This window comes from Tachysurus vachellii, chromosome 10 (genome assembly GCF_030014155.1).
Source record: "Tachysurus vachellii isolate PV-2020 chromosome 10, HZAU_Pvac_v1, whole genome shotgun sequence".
Taxonomy (NCBI): domain Eukaryota; kingdom Metazoa; phylum Chordata; class Actinopteri; order Siluriformes; family Bagridae; genus Tachysurus; species Tachysurus vachellii.
The window spans coordinates 4,524,607-4,537,705 of record NC_083469.1 but is presented as its reverse complement, the minus strand read 5'-3'; the positions used below and the strand labels follow the sequence as shown (position 1 = coordinate 4,537,705).

Genomic DNA, 13,099 nt, shown 5'->3' with positions numbered 1-13,099 from the left:
TTACTTCCTCCTGTGTTTTGAACCTTTACAGTAAGAAATCACATCATTCAGTCCACACATGTAACAGTATGAGGTTTTACTGATTAGTCTGTTTAACTCAGTTATGTCTGTCTGCAGTGTTAAACCTAATGAATTACACTAAACGCATTCAGTCTGTGATTTAAAACACATGTAAACATTCTCATCATCATGAGATTGTAATAAACACAGAATTTCACTGATCTTTCTCTCAGTTTTCATCTCAATAACTGTATCATTCACAGTTTCTCACATCCAGATAAGTTTGTAAGTGTTTAAGTTTGTGTTCAAGTTTCACCCAGAGCTTACCACAGACTGTATTGTCCTGTCTTATGTAGTATAATGTTATATACTGTATGTCTGTACTTTTGAGAGTAACAAACAGCTGGAACCAAGTTCCTTGTGTGTGTCAACACACTTGGCCAATAAACCTGATTCTGATTCTGATTCATTTTTCTGCCTTTCAGTGTCAGTGAAATAAATTAATATACAAATATTAAAATATCAAACAAAACATTTCACTTTTATATATCTATGCAAATAAATACAAACTATAAATAAATAAATAAAACAATAATAAATCATATAATTCTAATGAGGTATTATTTATTTCTTACATTTCATTACATATTTAATTATTGAATTATATATTGAAATATGTAACTAATAAAGTAAAATAAATCCTCCATAGTTACAGGATCTGTGAGGACTCTGCCCGGACTCTGGCCACGTGCACTTGTTTATGTTTCTCGTCACGTGTCTGCCCCGCCTTCGTCTGCTCCTCCCTGTCATCACACCTGATCCTTATTGTTCTCATTGTCTTGTATATTTAACTGTGCCGTGTTGCTTTGGGCAACCTCATGTGGTTTGTCCTGTCTTTAGTCTGCGTCCTGTTTCATGTTTTCTGTTATTAAACCCTGTTTTGATTTATGCTATCCTGCGTTTGGGTCCGCTCTGTTTCGTGTTCATGACAGAAGATGCCGCCACATGAGGACCCAGCGGGATAGCAGCAACCTGGACCGGCCGACTGGGAGACTGGGTGTCGCAGGCCTGCGTCTTTTCCTGTTTTTGGACTTCCCTGTTCTGTGGAGGGTTTTTTTTCTTCAGCTTCGGCCCTTCAGCTCGGCTGTGGACGTCGCTCGGCCCTCTCTGGCTGCGCCGCCGTGTGCCTCGCTCCCCCCACCTGCCTTGCCGTGTGCCTCGCTCCCCCCACCTGCCTTGCCATGTGCCTCGCTCCCCCCACCTGCCTCGCCGTGTGCCTCGCTCCCCCCTCCCGGACCCGTCGGGACTGCCTGGACGGATTGGCGCGTCAGGAGCCGTGCCTTGGGGGGGGGCACGTGCACTTGTTTATGTTTCTCATCACGTGTCTGCCCCGCCTTCGTCTGCTCCTCCCTGTCATCACACCTGATCCTTATTGTTCTCATTGTCTTGTGTATTTAACTGTGCCGTGTTGCTTTGGGCAGCGCGGCATCTACTGTGGTTTGTCCTGTCTTTAGTCTGCGTCCTGTTTCATGTTTTCAGTTATTAAACCCTGTTTTGATTTATGCTATCCTGCATTTGGGTCCGCTCTGTTTCGTGTTCATGACAGGATCAGTGTAAATAAATGTCTTTCTAAGATGTTTGTGTATTATAACACAACTCTTATTCTTGATACATAAGGCAGTTAAGACAATTACGCCATTCACTGAGATCATTTTTATAACAATATAGATGCAAATCTATATGCAAATAAATACAAACTAGATTTGTAAAGTTCGTCGAGACAAACTTTGATGTTGGCTTTGACGGTGCAAGTATTCGCAAAGGCCGGTGCTTTTTGGAGGCGAGTGGACATAAGGGTTAGTGTTACTTTTGGAGGCAAGTGGACAGAAAGATTGTGAAAGCTACTGGACCGCTAGGGTGCCAATACTTTTGGAGGCGAGCGGACATGAGCATGTGACATGATCCGAATACCCATGAGGCAGTTCCCCTCATTGTGCTGAGTGTTTTGATATGTCACATGTCCATGTTGTGCAAATTTTTTATTTTCACGTGATGACACGTGACGACACGTGACGTGACGTGACCATAACACACGTGAGGCACTTCCCCTCATTGGGCTGAGTGTTTTGATATGTCACATGTCCGTGTTGTGCAAATTTTTTATTTTCACGTGATGACACGTGACGACACGTGACGTGACGTGACCATAACACACGTGAGGCACTTCCCTTCATTGGGTTGAGTGTTTTGATATATGACATGTCCATGTTGTGCAAATTTTTGATTTCGCTTATTTTGGGGGCGGGGCTACACGTGACGTAACGTGACTTGACCAAAATACACGTGGGGCAGTTCCCCTCATTGTGCTGAGTGTTTTGATATGTCACATGTCCATGTTGTGCTAATTTTTGATTTCGCTTATTTTGGGGGCGGGGCTACACGTGACGTCACGTGACGTGACCAAAATACACGTGGGGCAGTTCCCCTCATTGTGCTGAGTGTTTTGATATGTCACATGTTCATGTTGTGCAAATTTTTGATTTCGCTTATTTTGGGGGCGGGGCTACACGTGACGTCACGTGACGTTACCAAAATACACGTGGGGCAGTTCCCCTCATTGTGTTGAGTGTTTTGATATGTCACATGTCCATGTTGTGCAAATTTTTTATTTTCACGTGATGTCACGTGACGACACGTGACGTGACGTGACCATAACACACGTGGGGCAGTTCCCCTCATTGGGCTGAGTGTTTTGATATATGACATGTCCATATTGTGCTCATTTTTGATTTCGCTTATTCTGGGGGCGGGGCTACACGTGACGTCACCAGTATACCCGGTGGGGTGCCAATACTTTTGGCAAAAAGTGGCTACTGAGGGTTTGGACATTTCATGTCAATACTGCAGTCATTATGGGATTCTACTTATTATTATACTGCATAGAACACAGGAGAGAAGCCGTGCCTGAGCTCTGCGCACGCTGCGTGTGTGAAAGCTTAGAGGAATTTTAGGAATTCCCCATTCAAGTCTATGGGACGTTCCATCGTCGACTACGGGAAAACCGAAAGTTCCGTCGGAACGCCGAGTCCGGAACTTTGTCCGGAGTAACGTCCTAAAGAACCTGTCCGAGTTTGGTGTAAATCGCTCGAAAACTTGCCGAGTTATAAACCTCCAAAATTTATAATGGAAGTGGATACGAAAAAAGGCCACTTTGAGCTTCCGTACCGGGAATGCCGGAATTCCGATCGCTTAGAAAAGTAGGAGCAACAAACTTCAGACCAGGGTCTACGACATATCCGAATTTGGTGCATGTGGCTCGAAAGCCCTAGGACGAGTTACTCTTGATAAATTTGTGGCTAAGAATAATAATAATAATAATAATAATAATAATAATAATAATAATAATAATAATAAGCTTATAAAGGAAATCAGAATGTTGGCTTCTACAAAGCCAACATAATTATAAAGTGTAGCGGACCCCATACTAATGACGACCAAAACTTTACTGATGGTCTTAATGAAGTTTTATTGAGCCTTGATAACTCCAACAGATCACCGTAAGAGATTATGCCCTTTAGGGGGGTGTTAACAAAAATATAAAACTTTAGAGCTGAGAACCGTAGTGCTGTGATTGCTTTTCACAAATGTGATCCGTGACTGCAATGTATGCTGGCACTTTTCAAAATAAGAGTCCCGCATTACATTTATAGTAAATGAAACTTTTGGAGAAACCTCTCTCACTCATTTTTTACCGCTTATCCGAACTACATCACTACGTCACTGGGAGCCTGTCCTCGGGCATCAAGGCAGGATACACCCTGGACGGAGTGCCAACCCATCGCAGGGCACACACACACTCTCATTCACTCATGCAATTGGAGAAATCTGTTGTTAGTAATTCCCGCGAAGCGCGGAACCCTATTGTATTCGTTCTGATTTTTAGGGTTCAAGCGCGAAGCGCTGGAAACCTATTGTTTTTGTTAGTATTTTTATTAGGGTTCAAGCGCGAAGCGCTGTGACTAGCCTATCAGGCGCTGTGACTAGCCTATCACTGTAGGGGAGGGGGTAAACGTGGGTTCGTTCTTGCTTGTTAGAATGCGACTCGCATTGCGTCTCTGCCTTTTCTTTTTTAAATCTTCAACTGTCTCTAACCAGTAACCAGATACTGTGTGTCTGACACGTTTTTGCTGTATTTCATAAAAACATAAAGGTAGTAAGCTAGTGTTATAAATATTACAAATGAATTATTACCGGTCAAAGCGCCGCCCATTTCAAGACAAGCCCCGCCTACTTCCGGGTTAGGCCCCACCCACTCCGAGTCAGAACCAGAATCAGAATCTTTGCCTTACAAGTCAGCACAAAATTGGGTTTTTGGACTGTTGGGGGCGCTAGAGAGCTTTTTTTTTTTTTAAAAAAATGGCTGTTTTTAGTGATTTTTCCGTTATAGCGCCACGAAGTGGCCAATCGCCACGGTTTTTGAACTGTGACCTCAGTTTGACCTCTTTCACATGTGTCCCAAGTTTGGTGTTGATAGCTCATTTAATTCTTGAGTTATTGACATTTTAGTATAACTGGCTCCTCACAGTCCAAACGTTTTGGGGCCCCTTAAGGACCCTGAATCAAAATTTCGACTTTTTTTTCAAAAGTTTTTGACAATGAGACTCCAGAGAATATTACTGCACTGGATTGGTCTTGATCAGGCGAAAAACCTAGGACTAGTTAGCAAAAGTAGGTTTCGGATAAAATGTGAGATAGCGAAAAAATGTAATGGCGGAAATGAAATTGGAGATATACGTTTTTTAATTCATGAGCGCTGAAGCGCCCCCAATTGTCCGATTCCGCTGAGATTTTGGCCCTGAGTAACTGTGACCAGTACTACCATCTGACCAAGTTTGAGCTCTCTAGGCCTTACGGTTTGGGCTGCACGATCGTTTCTAGGGCGGAATAATAATAATAATAATTAAAGCTGCAAGCAGCATTTCCCGGGTTCAAGCGTTTAAGGCCTTTGGATTGACATGACAATATATGTCATGTCATGCTACATATGTCATGCTACAGAGGGTGCCACAACATATGTCATGTGAAGTACTCACCCGTCCAGTTTTCCCTAAAATAAACAAAGTCATGTCCATTAGAGATAGTCTCTGCCTGTCGGAGATTTTTTTTCTTTTTTAAACCTTCAGCTGTCTCTAACCAGTAACCAGACACTGTGTGTCTGACGTTTTTGCTGTATTTCATAAAAACATAAAGGTAGTAAGCTAGTGTTATAAATATTACAAATTAATTATTACCGGTTAAACCCCGCCCATTTCAAGACAAGCCCCGCCTACTTCCGGGTTAGGCCCCACCCACTCCGAGTCAGAACCAGAATCAGAATCTTTGCCTTACAAGTCAGCACAAAATTGGGTTTTTGGACTGTTGGGGGCGCTAGAGAGCTTTTTTTTTAAAAAAATGGCTGTTTTTAGTGATTGAGCCTATCACTGTAGGGGAGGGGCATGTTTTATACTGTTAATGCTCATGGCTTTGTGAACCTACATTAACATCCAAACGCGGCGAATCCAACGAGTACATGCAGCTCCATGTAATCTGTATAAACGGAGGTTGTAATCGAGAAAGTACATAACGTTATTTTATCATTAAAACAGAAAAAAGTTAGCCTTAGCATGTAGCTACCTACTATCATGTGTGCTGATAATGTATCATATCGCGGTAAAGTAAAAGTGTATTAAACATTAGTATACTTAAGGTACATTAAGGTACATTACATTATCAAATGCGCTAACAGTAGCCCCGCCCACAGCCCCTGACACAAGCGGTTCTTACGTCTAGACCAGCAACGTTTTGGTGCTACTTAAGAACCACTTTTCCTGGTTCAGAGCCAGTGCTTTGGCTGTCGAAAAAAGAAAGAACTGGTTCTAAATTAGGCTCTGGCTCCGAACAAGCACTCATACTACCTAGGTGGAAAAGGGGCATTAGAGAAAAAATGGCGGTGCGCAACGGCAGATTGGCAGGTCATGCTGAAGCGCACGCAAATAACATTGATAAAATTGCCTTCTTGCAAAAAACCGGATTGGGTTCTAAATATATACACAAAAACCGCAGACTAGCCGACATAGTTAAAATATTATTTGTTTTAAACTATGCGTTTGCACTTCTACTACTATCTTTGCGAAGTTGTTATTCAGGCCAACATCAACAACAACAATTTTGCTGTGAACAAGACGCTCGTAGCGGCTTCAATCTCAACCCGTGGAGCCAATATGTAGTCTTTGCCAAACAATGGCCGTGCTACCCAACCACCATCCTGGACAAATACCAGAGGAACTGAGAACCTGAAACAACCGCACAGAAAGATAATCTACCTGATGGCAATCCTCCTGCTGGCTGGCGATGTCCAACTAAACCCGGGGCCTGGCCTGGCCTCCGTTGGCGATTTGCTGCCTTCTACGGGTGTTCTGGATTTTCCCCGTTTTGGCGATGCCTCCGTCAGTGAGTGGAGGTATGCACGGAAGGTGCCTGTCGCGACATGGGGAAAGCGGCGGCGAATGGAGTGGTCTGGCTGCTTCGTCCGTGCTAGGGAGCGGTGCTCTCGATGTGAACTTTTCATCTGGTGCCGACACACGGTGTACTGTTCGTGCTTTGGATGTGGCGGACGCAGTTGTCGGGGATTTGCCTCGGATGCGGCGTGGAGAGTGCTCAGGTCCACGAACGCTAGGTAACGGTGAGTTTCAAAACTTGACTTCTCTGCCATCACAAGAAAACAGTTCCAATTCCACTAAACAGCCCTTTCTCAACCGGCAACAGTGGGGATTAAACCCGGCGATTCAGAAAAATCGAAGAATGAACTTTTTTAAAACTCTTAATCATGCTAAATTGATCTGGGATCCGCAGTCCAAACCCAAAGGATTACTCGGCGGACATTTAAATATACGAAGTATTATGTCTAAAAGCAATCAGCTAGAACATTTATTGTCTCACTCTAATCTGGATTTTCTTGGTCTTTCTGAAACATGGCTTAATAAGCGCTCACCTGAGTCTGCCTTTGACATTTCTGGGTATAATGTGTTTAGGAGGGATAGAAATAAGGGTAAGGGAGGGGGGTTGTTAGTATATGTTAACAACACAATTAAATGTAACCTCATTGAATGGTCACAGGAAATATACATGGAGTATATTGGGTTGAACATGTATCTATCTCCTCAAATGTCTTTTATTGTAATTTGTTTATACCGACCACCATCAACCAATAATATATTTTATGAACATCTCCATAATATCCTTAAGCAATGTGATGATAAAAAGGAGTTGATTTTAATGGGTGAGTTTAATATAAATTGGGACAAAAAAACAGAGAGGAAAAAACTTAAAGAGATAACAAACAAATTCAATCTTTCCCAACTGATACAAGGTCCAACAAGAATAACCAACTCCTCCCAGACACAAATTGACCTGATATTTACAAACAGACCTGAGAGAGTAATTAAATCACATAATCTGTTGACTGGTCTGTCCGATCATAATATCACACTGATAGTAAGGAAACTAAACAGAAAACAATTAGTATATCCAACCTCAAGAAAACAATTTTATGAGAAAATTCCTAAAAATGAAGTAACCAACTTGGAAAAAGCTATAAATCAAATTGACTGGTCTGACCTCCTAACCAGCGGAGATACTGAGATTAGTTGCAGCACTTTTTTTTCGACTATCACTGAGAAAAGAGCAGCCTTCATAAGAAAGGTGAAATGTAATCATGGAAAGAAGATCACCTTACCATGGCTAAATGATAGGCTCTGGCAACAAATGAAAGAGAGAGACTCTGCTTTAAAGAGGGCTTTAAAATCAGGACATAGTAGCTTACCTTCACAACTCTCCGGAATAAGGTATTAAGGAATTTAACAAAAGTCTAAGGCTGAATTTTTTATTACAACTATCAATGAAGCTCATGGAAATGGAAAACTTATTTGGAGAAATCTTAATAAATTAACTGGTAGGAATAAAGAACAAAGGATAATTTTACCTGAACTCAAAGTGAATGGAATCCTGACCCAAGATACTGATATGATAGCAAGTATATTTAATAATTTTTTTTATAAATTCAGTCAGGGAGCTGGTTCAAAGTATCCCAACTGAAACTATACCATTTATCCCTATTGATAAAACTAAACCAATTTTTAAAATAAAGGAAATATCTGAATCAGAGGTTATAAAAATTCTAACCTCGTTAAAAAACTCAAAAGCTAGGGATTCATATGGTTTGGATACCATGTTTTTAAAATTACACAAGGTCGCACTTGCTTGCCCGATTACACATCTGATCAATTTATCAGTTAGGCAAAGTATTTTTCCAAGCTTTTGGAAAACAGCAGTTGTATCTCCGATTTATAAGTCTGGTGATAAAACAATGGTGTCAAATTATAGACCCATTAGTATTCTATCAGTAGTATCCAAGGTGACAGAAAAATGGGTAGCTGAACAGTTAAAAAACCATCTAAACTTGGGCCACACACCCTTACATCCAATGCAATTTGGATTCCGCACAAACCACTCTACAGAGACAGCAAACTGTTTCTTCCTTGAAAATATCAAGTCAAAATTAGATGAGGGTGGTATAGTTGGTGCAGTGTTTTTGGACCTTAAGAAGGCTTTCGACACTGTGAACCACCAGACACTATTATCAAAATTATCTTCTTATAATTTCTCAGATGAGGCTATGAAATGGATGGAGTCATATTTAACTAACAGGAAACAGTGCGTACATATTGGTAATTCTTATTCTTCATACCTTGACTGTAGTATTGGTGTACCCCAGGGGTCAGTATTGGGCCCTCTTTTGTTTAGCCTGTATATTAATGACTTGCCTTCAGTTTGTCAATCTGTTAATATACAAATGTATGCAGATGATACGTTTATTTATTTGCATACTAAGACCAAACAACAGGCAGCAACTGAATTAAACAAAGCATTGGTGGATGTTTCTGCCTGGTTAAAAATCTCAGATCTGCATCTTAACATTAACAAAACAGTCTGTATGTTCTTTTCTAAGAGGTCCACAAATGTACAGCAGGCAGATGTTTTTATAGAGGGAGAAAAAATCATGGAAGTGTCCAATTTTAAATACCTCGGTAGTATTTTGGACTCTAATTTAACTTTTAAAAAGCATGTAAAAAAGTGGTTAATACCATCAGATATAATATGGCTAACTTTAGATACATTAGGCCATATATAACAATAGAGGCAGCCAAACTATTTATGCATGCCATGATTTTTTCTCACATATCATACTGTTTCACAAGCTGGTCCCAAGCAAATATGACAACTCTAAAACCAATTGAGACCCTTTATAAGCAAACCTTAAAAATATTAGATCACCCCCACCCCCACCATTGCGTGAATTCATAAAACTGAGGAATAACAGTGATAGGGCAAACAGGGCAGCTACCAGGGGAGACTGTTTTATACAGTATAGGCGAAGAAAGTTTGGTCAAACAGTCTTTTCAGTACGGGCCTCAAATTATTGGAATTGTCTCCCTACTGAACTCAGAAAGAGCACCAGCTATTCATAATTCAAACTCAAGAATTGGATTAAAAACACTCAAAATTGCAATCATCAATAGTTAACTTATTTTATCTTTGGTACTGTCCATTTTTGTATTGTATTTATTATTATCTATTTAGTGTTTTAATTTGTTTTGTGTTTTTCATGTATTTAATTTTTGTACTATGATATTGTGTTGACCTGCCAAGGGACTGCAGATGAAAAATAGCTCTTCAGCTAATTCTGGCACATTTACATTTTGGAGTGTAAACAAAAAATGTTGATTGATGTGCATTGTCCCTTTCATTCATTCATTCATTCATTTTCTACCGCTTATCCGAACTACCTCGGGTCACGGGGAGCCTGTGCCTATCTCAGGCGTCATCGAGGCATCAAGGCGGGATACACCCTGGACGGAGTGCCAACCCATCGCAGGCACACACACACCCACACCCATTCACTCATGCAATCACACACTAGGGACAATTTTTCCAGAGATGCCAATCAACCTACCATGCATGTCTTTGGACCGGGGGAGGAAACCGGAGTACCCGGAGGAAACCCCCGAGGCACGGGGAGAACATGCAAACTCCACACACACAAGGTGGAGGCGGGAATCGAACCCCCAACCCTGGAGGTGTGAGGCGAACATGCTAACCACTAAGCCACCGTGCCCCTCCTGTCCCTTTCAAATAAATAAAAAATAAAAAAAAAATAAATAAAAAAGAATGATCCAACCCTCTCGTTTGAGTGACAGCCCTGGCTCCTCCTTACTCTCCAACATCTGGGAACCTCTTTCTAGACGACTTACCCACCATGGGCTGGCTCACTTTATCACCAGACATTAAGGCATGTTCTTTAGTACGGACAAACACTACTGCTCTTTTAATTTCTGCTTTCATCACCTGGTCCTCAGCTGCATGGTTGAGAAACTAGCTGTAAAAATGTTAGACGTGTTATTAAGCTGAAGCGGTGCACAGACGTGAGCTAACCGGTGATATTGTTGATAACATACAACAAAGATGATTTAATGACTTATTTGCTTGTTACAAAATATGATCCTTAGATATGATGTACAGTATAACTACAGACATTTATAGCATCTGAAAGGATCTTAAAGGTAGTGTGTTTTCTGTGGTTGAGATGCTTCTCTGTGGCTTCACAGGTCGAAGTCGACACTGTTCTGTCAGATTTTTGAGTCCGCAGACTTTGGTGACATGGTGAGTATGGCAAAAAAAATAAGACTATTCATCTTTTCTTTTCTTTATAAACAGAGACCAAGGTACTTTCCATTCTATTCCTTTTAACTGTTTTCTTTTTATCTTGGCTTTTGCTTTCAATAGTCAGAAGACTTTTAATCTAGCCATGGGGGTCACAGTCCAGTGACTTCTGTGCCGGTCCCAAGCCCGGATAAATAGAGAGGGTTGCATCAGGAAGGGCATCCGGCGTAAAACATTGCCAAATCTAACCATGCGAATTGTCAGTACGAATTTCATACCGGATCGGTCGAGGCCCGGGTTAACAACGACCGCCATCGGCGCCGTTGACCTACAGGGCGCCGGTGGAAATTGGGCTACTGTTGGTCGAAGAAGTAGAGGAGGGAGGAGAGTGCACAGACAGAGAGAGAAGAGGAAAGGTAAGCGTGTAGGACTGAGAATAGGAACTCTGAATGTTGGTACTATGACAGGGAAAGGTAGAGAGCTGGCTGATATTGTAGGAGAAAACCGACTCCAACCTACATTGGCCCAGGCTAGCTCCTGCAATCTGACTATAAGTTTAAACAACAGTTCTGAGTAAAAATTCAAAGAGGAAATGATCAGCCAAACTCACGAAGACTGGATTCAGTTGAGGTAGGTTTATTGACAGTCACAAAGACAGCAATCAACCAGCTGGTACCAGGGATACAAGTTTGTCCAGTAGACGATACTTGCACCGAAGCACTGCTGGTCACAGCAAGCTTATATACAGTTTAGACATGCCCCCCCTTTCCTCGTTATCCAATCATAATACAGCTCACGTACGCAGTTTTTGCTCGCTTTTGGAAAAATACCATTATCTCCAAATGGTCCATGTTTACCTATGCATTAGGCTATGCATTTAGCCATTCCAATTCCCATTATCTTCTAACCGAGGGGCCTCATTCCTATGTCTCTTAGCTCATAGCCTACGTCATCAGGCCATAAAGCTTTTAAGTTCGTTTTCCGTGCTTTTAGACTTTATTCCGCTTCATGAGATCTTTGTCAACACAACTCACTTTCTTCATGTGTACGTATGGGTTTCTTGTACTTTTGGTTTATGTGCATTAGCCATCAGTTTACTTATTAACCCAGTGGCCAGAGGCTGTATGTGCTTACTAAGGCTTTATGGACTTGTGTTTTAGCTTCAATCTCAGCTTGGGTCGCTCAACTGTTGGATGAAACCAACCTTTCTATACCTTCACCTACTGCTGATCTTCTCACTGAGGTCATCACTCATTATATCCAGGATATGGAGAGTCATGGTCGACCCATTGACACATCTGCTGTTAAGGGGGTCGATGTCTCAACACAGACTGCTACAGTTGTTACCAAGTCTACTCAGACTTCTTCAGCCTCATCCACACGCACCCAGGCTACTCAAGCTCCATGGCGTGTTAATAAAAGGACTCAATATCCTCCTCGTCATGCTGTCAAACCATTTTATATTAAGAGTGACTCTTTCTGAGTTTGAATCTTCTTATTAAAACTTATGCTCAGTTTTGGGCCTTAATACTACCGTATGTGTACGTGTGTCCTTTCTGCATTGCTGTGTGTGTGTTCCTGTGTGTCTTTAGCCTATAGGGGTGGTTAATCATTCTCTACCTCTAATGGCCTAGGTCTGGGACCTGCTCCCATCTAATGGCCTTTTACCTTTCTTGGCCTGTGCCTAAAACCTGTGTGCGTCTAATGGCCTGTTCATAATGTGACATTTGCCTAAGACCTGCGTGCGTCTAATGGCCCGTGCGTAATATGCCATTTGACCCTCTATGGAGGCTTCTTCTCCCTCTCTCACCCTTCCCCTAGATCGTGGTGTATTTAGCATTATTTTATTAAAAATTTCCCACAATATGATGGAGAGAAGGAAGGTGGATATACTGTGTGTACAGGAGACCAAGTGGAAGGGTAGCAAGGCTCGTAGCATAGGAGCAGGTTTCAAGCTGTTTTATTATGGTGTGGATAGTAAGAGAAATGGGGTAGGTGTGGTCCTGAAGGAGGAGTTTGTGAGGAATGTTCTGGAGGTGAAGAGAGTGTCAGACAGGGTGATGAGTCTGAAGTTAGAGATTGAAGGGGTGATGTTGAATGTTGTTAGTGGTTATGCCCCGCAGGTAGGTTGTGAGTTAGAGGAGAAAGAGAGACTCTGGTGTGAATTCGATGAGGTGATTGAGAGTATTCCCAAGGGTGAGAGAGTGGTGATAGGAGCGGATTTTAATGGACATGTTGGTGAGGGGAACACAGGTGATGAGGAGGTGATGGGCAAGTTTGGAGTTAAGGAAAGGAACCTTGAAGTACAGATAGTAGTAGACTTTCCTAAGAGGATGGACAT

General features: G+C 41.8%; 1 pseudogene; it reads left to right on the top strand.

Moving 5' to 3' along the window:
- LOC132852455 (translation initiation factor eIF-2B subunit epsilon-like) overlaps positions 1–13,099 on the top strand; it is a 123,759-nt pseudogene that overhangs the window by 66,965 nt on the left and 43,695 nt on the right.